The following is a 7,280-nucleotide window of genomic DNA, read 5'->3' as shown; positions in this document are numbered from 1 at the left end:
AGACTAACAGTGGAAGATGGGGCCCAGCTGCTGACTGAACTGAGCGCAAGCTGGTACAGAAAAGTGAAATACCTGTAAGCTGATTTGACATCCCATATAAAAAGCAAACAGAGTACAGGAGAGGTTGAGAGTCAATGTGTCTGGTTGTGTGCATTTGTATGAGTGTGTGACTGAGTATACATATGTGTTTACACAGTGCTGACCCCTGAGTCTAAAGATCTTGTTTAGACATATATGTGAGAGACAGAGACACGCCTCATACACCTATAGCTGAAGCCCAGGAGCCTCTGTGGTGTTTGTTTTGACCTTTCAGTCTTCCCTACTGCCTAAACCCACTGCAGTGCGCAGCACGGCCTTGTTGTGTTAGTTGTTATTGAAGCATTCTGCTGTTAGACCTTTTCACAAGGATCAAATGGAATTTGGGTCCTCCAGAGTTTGTTTATTGATGTTGGAATCCATAATTGGGTCTCTCAAATCAAACAGTTTCACAGGACCAGGACTGGGTTGTACCAGCTCTTCCTAAATCATAAATTAACCTGCCAATCATCTGTAGGTAGCACTTTTTATTATTTATATATGCAAACAGTGATACATTTATTTTCAGAGTTAGTAACATGTCTGTGGTTTTAAATTAGAGGGAAATATCAGATTATGCTAACATAGCCTAAGTTATGTGATCATTTACTGTACAGCATGTCAACAAAGTGTTTCAGCTACATTAATCAATCTATCTTGCTTGTCTCGCACCTTTTTATGTTTAAGTCTATTTTCTACTGTTTTATGCACCTAACCTCAGAGATTATGTGTTGGACTTTTAAACACAACCAAACGTGGGTGACTTATTAGTATTTTGCCTGAACGCATCCTGTGCAGACACAGATGGAGAACCGAAGCTACTGCTGACCTGCTAACATGCTATCGCTAAGCAGGCTGTGTATATGAAATGTGATATTTTGTAATTTAATATATACTGTGTGTGTTTTTTGAGAAATTTCATTTAAAATCTTCCTAGTTTGCATAATTTTACACCATTTTTTAAGTGTCTGGGCCACATTCAGTTTACATAAGTCATCTACTAGCAAGCTAATGTTATCTTGTGACCTATTTCACTTAGCTACTTAATAGTTACACTTAGCAGTTATTGGTTGTAAATATTCAGGAACAACTAATCTCCACATCAGAACAAGTTTGTATGATGCAACCGCTTTTAATTTATTAACACATAAATCTTCACATAGGCGAAATTTAACATCAAAATGAGGCTAAGTCTGAACTCCAGAAGAGCCGGTGCAACCAGTTCCTGAGGATCCACAAAGCCAATGGACAGAAACAACAGCATCACATGATTTTGGCATAAGGTATTGCTAAGACAGAAAAATCACCATCACAGATATATAATGGTTGATTATCCTCCTCTCTGTTTACTCTAGTCATACCAAAGCCCAGTCTCACAGACCAGGCTGATTGGCTAAAAGCAGGTCAGGAGGGTTCGTTCTCATTTTTAAGAGGGGTGCTGGAAGGATCCACACAGGGAAGGTCTGCTCCAGTTTTTCTTGCCCTCTTGCTTTTGTCTGCAGTGTTTGCTCTGGATTTGAGTGTTTCTTATGGTGCTGGAGCACTGACAGTCCACACCCAAATGGCAGCCTGTGTTAGAGAGAGATCTGGGACTGTGCCGGCACTGGTAAGAGGGGGGGTATAAACTAGTCCTATGGGTGTGCCAATTTCACCTGTTGAGTCATGCCACCATGTTGTACTCATCACCATCTTTTTGCTGCGTACGCAAATATCAAAAGTGATTGCCTGTCAGAGAACAGCTGTACAGGAGACATATACACATATAAGAATCGGGGTGAATGAGTCCGCAGTCACACAAAGGTTCTACTGACACCTTCCCCCTCCACCACTGAGCTATGTGTTAACGTCTACTTCAACACCACTCACATTCAGAGACATCTGCAGGTTCATGCTGCTGAGTCTCAAATAGATAAAGAAAAGCCGCGGTGCATGTCATGCCAGTAGCCCTTTCACCTGTTTTCTCTTCTCTGTTTTGTCATCACTGAATACGACTTTGTCATCCACAGGCTCACAGTAGTGGCACATTTATCACTGTAAAGATGGATTTACACAGCCATGAAAGAGCTGTTTTGCAAGCTGAGCGGCAGAGAAGAAAAGAAGCTACAAGACTTAAAATGTCACCCTGTGTATTCATAAAGCAGTTTTCAGTTCTCCTTTCGAAAGGTCCCTTTGATTAAATATTTTGACACTATTGTCTAATTTGGAACAAGAGAAGACCAACCTGCACCAACTTACTGTAATTTAAATCTCAAATATAATCAGAAAGGGACTGAGATGAAATGCATGACGATACATCTCATTTTTGATTTAAACCAGGACACACGTCAGTCTGGCTTCCCACACTCAGGTGTTCCTCGAAACCATGATAGCTACTCCAAACAGAGCTACTCTATGGTAGCTACCGCTGGGCCAAGCCAAACTTTAGCTCTATGATCTCAGAAAGCTGAAACATGCTTATCAGGAGGGCTGCTCAAACCTCTACTCAAATTCAAATGGTTTCGTCAGATAATGATGTAGTATTTCAGTCGCACAGAAGCTGCAGAAAGCCAGGTGACCGAGAGCAGATACATTTGGGAGGCAGGGTACGTCTCAGCGCTACTATAGTGGAATCAGCTTTGATAAAAGAGTTAAAAACTCCTGTGCCTCATGATACCCCAAGATGCCCAAACGGGACAGCATCTGGCTTTGATTTTTAAACAAACCTTTCCTGTGTGAATCTGACCCTTCACTCTGTTCTCAGTTGTTAAAAGCGTGGCTGACTGGTGTTCAGCTGGTGCCTGAGGGAGTGATGGCAGCCATGGGGGGAAGCACACTGTCAGTCCTGTGATAGCTGTATGAGATTCCACATGCTCTGATGAGTAATTCCTCCCTCCCTCCTCCATCGCCATGTGGTTCGTGGCCCTGAGTCATCGTCCACACTTTCCCTCACTCCCCTTGTCTGTCTCTCTCTGCCTCTTTCCCTCGATGTGAAGAGGATTCTTCCTTCCTTCCTTCAGCGGCGGCCGTCCCATAGGGAAACTCAACAGAATAGCCTCCCTCCGATGACTCACTCACCAACATCGAGAGCTCCACTCCACACCACCCGCTCTCCAGCCATGACAGCCCACCTCACCACACCCAGGCCTGGATCCCAGTCCTCCGCGGCCTGCTTGCTCTCTCTGCTCTCTGTGTCTCTCTTTCTGTTTGCCTGTATCACTGCATGTCTTGTTGTCTCGCTCTCTTCCGATGTCTTTCCTGGTTGCCCGGTTGCCATTTTCTGTTTTTCTATATCTCGTTGTACTGTTGCTGCCTTGTCAGGATGTTTCATTGTTTACCTGTCTTTATACTCCCTTCTGCCTGCCTGTATTTCTACCAGCCTGTACTGTGTATCTTAATATTCTCTGAGTTTGTTTAGGTCTGCATTTGCTGCTTGCCAGCCTGACTTATTTGTCAGTCTACCTGCCCTTCTGTCTCTGTTTTTCAGGCAGTCCCTTGGCACTCGATTGCAAAGTCAAAATACAGAAGGACGCACCGTCTTGACTCCCCTGTCTGCATTTTAAACTATGAGGACTTGGGCAGGAATATGATGATGGTGTAATTCATAAGTCTGCCAGAGGGAAACATTGGTGTTGTTAGTTAAGAGATGTTTTTCATTCTGCCAGTGCAGCTCCCAGATAGAGCTGTTAACACATCCGACTTTGTGGTAATCGGCAAATATGTTGTGAAACGTTCGACAAAGGTTACTGTTCTTACTGTTGGATTTCAGCAGCTCCCTGTGAGACCGGATCCTCCCATTCACGTGTTCTGCAATTCAATAAGCGCTTCTGACTTCTACAGTTGATTTAGCTGGAAATAAAGCCCTAAGTGTAACCTATGCAGCCCATACGTTCAGTGTATCTGTACCTGTACATGGCTCGGCAGTGCGACAGGTTGTTGATGTGAATCCCTGCACTCCCTTCAGAGATCCTTTACATGTTGTAACAGGAGATTTGTTGACCATTGCAAGAGCAATAAGGATTTTTAGGGGCATTATGACTGGGTTAATAAAACACAGCTGCCCCTAAAAGTCCCTCACTTTTCTTGCTGCCTTTTCTTTCTCTCTCCCTCCCTCCCTTCCTAATCTTTCTATGTCTCATTCCAGACTTTTGAGATCAAACTACAACATTTTGCTGGCTCCCTGAGTGTGATTTGGTGCATAACTTTGGTATCTGTTCAGTTATGGCTGAAGAAATGCAACAACCTGGAGTGACCACAGTGTCTGATGTTTGACCTTTTAAGGGAGCCTGGGTCATATATTTCATGAAAAGCGAGCATGTTTTCCATTATTTATGAATTGTATATTTATAATGGCAGAGTTTTATTGGGTTTTGCAGTGACGTTTTTAAAGGGGGTTGAATGAGTTCAGAGCAGAATTTCCGAGAAGGAGCCCTCTGTGTTCATTAGAAGTTCAGCTTTCACAGAAAAGGTAAACACAATCTGAAGGCTTTTACCTTAGTAAACTCTTCTATATGATGCTCACAATAACATGCACAGATATGGTCAATTTGAGGACTATGTGAACCCGGCAACCCAGAGCAGAAAACAAAGCTACGAAATGTAGGGAAAGCCTATTTAAAGTAAGTCTCACAACCGCGCTAACTAATGGCGTGAGGAGAGATTATGAGACAGCCGTGGTAGAAAATAAAAAGATGTAAGCAACACTGTGCAGCAAGTGGCGAGATGAGTCCGATTGGGCCTTTTAAACAATGTGAAATGCCACTGAGAGAGAGAGGCTTGGCAGGCGGTAGCAGCTAGCACTGTTTAATATCACAACTTTAATCAGCACACTTGGTGACTATCCCAGAGCTCCCCGTAGCCATGCTGCTTATTCAAACCAGGCTCATTCCACCAAGCCTCCCTTACTAGGCCCTCAGCTCTCATACTCGCGCTGGCTCGTGCTCTCCTGCAGCATATATGGAGAGCTTTTGGCTGGAGTGGCTTTATCTGCTTTCTGTGATGTGTCATCGTGCTTTAGTGGGCTACATTGGAGGCCCACTAAACTCATGTATTCTTTGTTTTTGATTTTAAGTGTGTTTTGTTTCATTAATTTTCTACATTTTACATAAATTAGCAGTAGTGCATAGTCTACAGTCACAAAGAGTTTAATTCGCAACAACTTATTAGGGACAAAACAAGAAATAGCAAGCTTGTAAAAAAAAAAACAAATGACCTGCCAAAGATCTGTTAATATGCAGCTTACAAATAATGTATGATCAAGTATTAACTTCTCAAATAAATATAACTGACAGAAAAATTTAGCAGCTTCCCACCACCCATGGTGTCAAAGTGGTCTGTTTCATTTACAGGTCTGTTTTAGGTGTGTTTTAATAATCACTGAGGTCTTGTGTTTTTAAAATAAAAATCCCATGCTTCAGCGAATGTCTTACTTATGTGTCACTGGCAGCACAGAGATGCCACCGTGGCCCTCGACTCTATTAATTACATAAAGCATCTAGTGTCAGGATGCTAAATTCATTAGTGAGGTATGTACGGCATGCTAGGGTCAGGACAGATATAGAAACAGGCCTCCAAAACAGCTTCTTCCCCACTTGACACGTTTGTTCAACATAATAAAGCCGGGGCACTTCGGTTTTTTTATCCGTTTCACTGTGTTCTTGTTGAGTTTGGGCCGTAAGCTTCTATAAAACTGGTTGAACTTTAGACTAAATTGCGAGTCTAAATTCAAGGAGGATGTGAGTAATTTGCTTGCAATTCAGGTTTTGATTACGTGTTTTCTTTGAATCGAATAATTCAATAAGTTAACTATGTTTCCCTTTAACTTTTCCTCCCATTTCTTCTATTTTGACCTATTTGGCATGATGAAAAAAAGTGAAATAATTGATTTGTTCTCAGAACTATTTATCAAGAGCCATACACCAGAATTAGGCCAGCTGAGGGATGCAGAGGCACTTTTTTTCTAGAGAAAAGGCCTGAGAAAGTTGTTCATCACTGTATGCATCAGGCAGAAGCAACCGCTGCTCTGGTTTTCTGTAACTCTCTTGAGAAGCAAGCATCTCTTTCACAAGGCTGTAAAGTTCAGGTCTGACTAATCAAAGGTTTAAGTCAATTATTAAGCAACGACATCCACTGTTTGACCCTGTGAGCTATTGAATATTTCATTTGATAGACCTTTTCATTTCTTCTGATTAAATACCTACAGCTGTTTGCAAATGCACTTCTTGTACTTTAATTTCTCATGTAGTGCTTACATTAAACCTTTGAAACAGTGAATATAGTATTTGTATAATATTAACTGTGGTCTGTAATGATCTTATTGTATTTATTAGTATCACCGCAAAATATACCCACAAAATTATTATTGCTCACATTTTGTGTCCGCAGAATCAAATGGTTTTTTGACCTTAGTGAGACTTTCATCTCTTGTGATATCTATTTTGTCGCAATTGCCTGCTTGTGTTCTTCCCATCTCTTCCATTCTGTCTTTTTTTTTTTTTTTTCAAGGCTTAACATGCATCAGAAATATTTTCTACAACTTGGTGGTCACATGAGCCAGAAACTGGGACTTTGTAGGCCAGTTGAACGAATTGAGAACTCACCTTGCCCGCAAAGACCCAGCCTCTGACACACACCATCATCATCATCATCATCACCATCACCACCTTCAGCCCCACCGCTGGGGACTCTATGTGGAGAAAACTCCAGAGGTTAACCTATGGATTCTGAAAAGGGTCTTTTGTTCAACAGGATTTTACTTACAGGCGAGGTAATGAAGGAATGTTAAGGGTTTACTCAGTGGCCGCGCCGATACATACCCGCTCATCTGCTGCTTGCCGGTGTCTGAATAAGTAGGTGATGCTTCCTGCTTGGTATTACCTGCGTACCGGGCAGGTGTCAGCATCCCGTAGCCGTATGGGGACTTCGCGTAATAAGCGCCGACTGTCTGGTTGTGTTGTCTGGCTGCCTGGAGGAGATCGCGTCTGCGAGCGAAGTTCAACTTCACCGTCCATCCACCGCCAGCGCCAGTACCACCACCGCCCCAGTAATATCTGATCACTTGGTGTTGCTCGCATCCCAAATTTAGCAAGATTATCCTTTTGGGGGTGGAGGGGGTGGGGTGGGTTGAGCGAATTGTCTCTTGGAAGAAGTCGGACAGTCCCCCCCCAGGCCTATGATTTTCCCCTCTGTCCAAGGAGAGAAATCATGCAGACGCAACAGTGTCGCGCCTT

Source organism: Scatophagus argus, chromosome 2 (genome assembly GCF_020382885.2).
Source record: "Scatophagus argus isolate fScaArg1 chromosome 2, fScaArg1.pri, whole genome shotgun sequence".
Lineage (NCBI taxonomy): Eukaryota > Metazoa > Chordata > Actinopteri > Scatophagidae > Scatophagus > Scatophagus argus.
The sequence above is the reverse complement of the archived record's forward strand: the minus strand, read 5'-3'. Positions refer to the sequence as shown.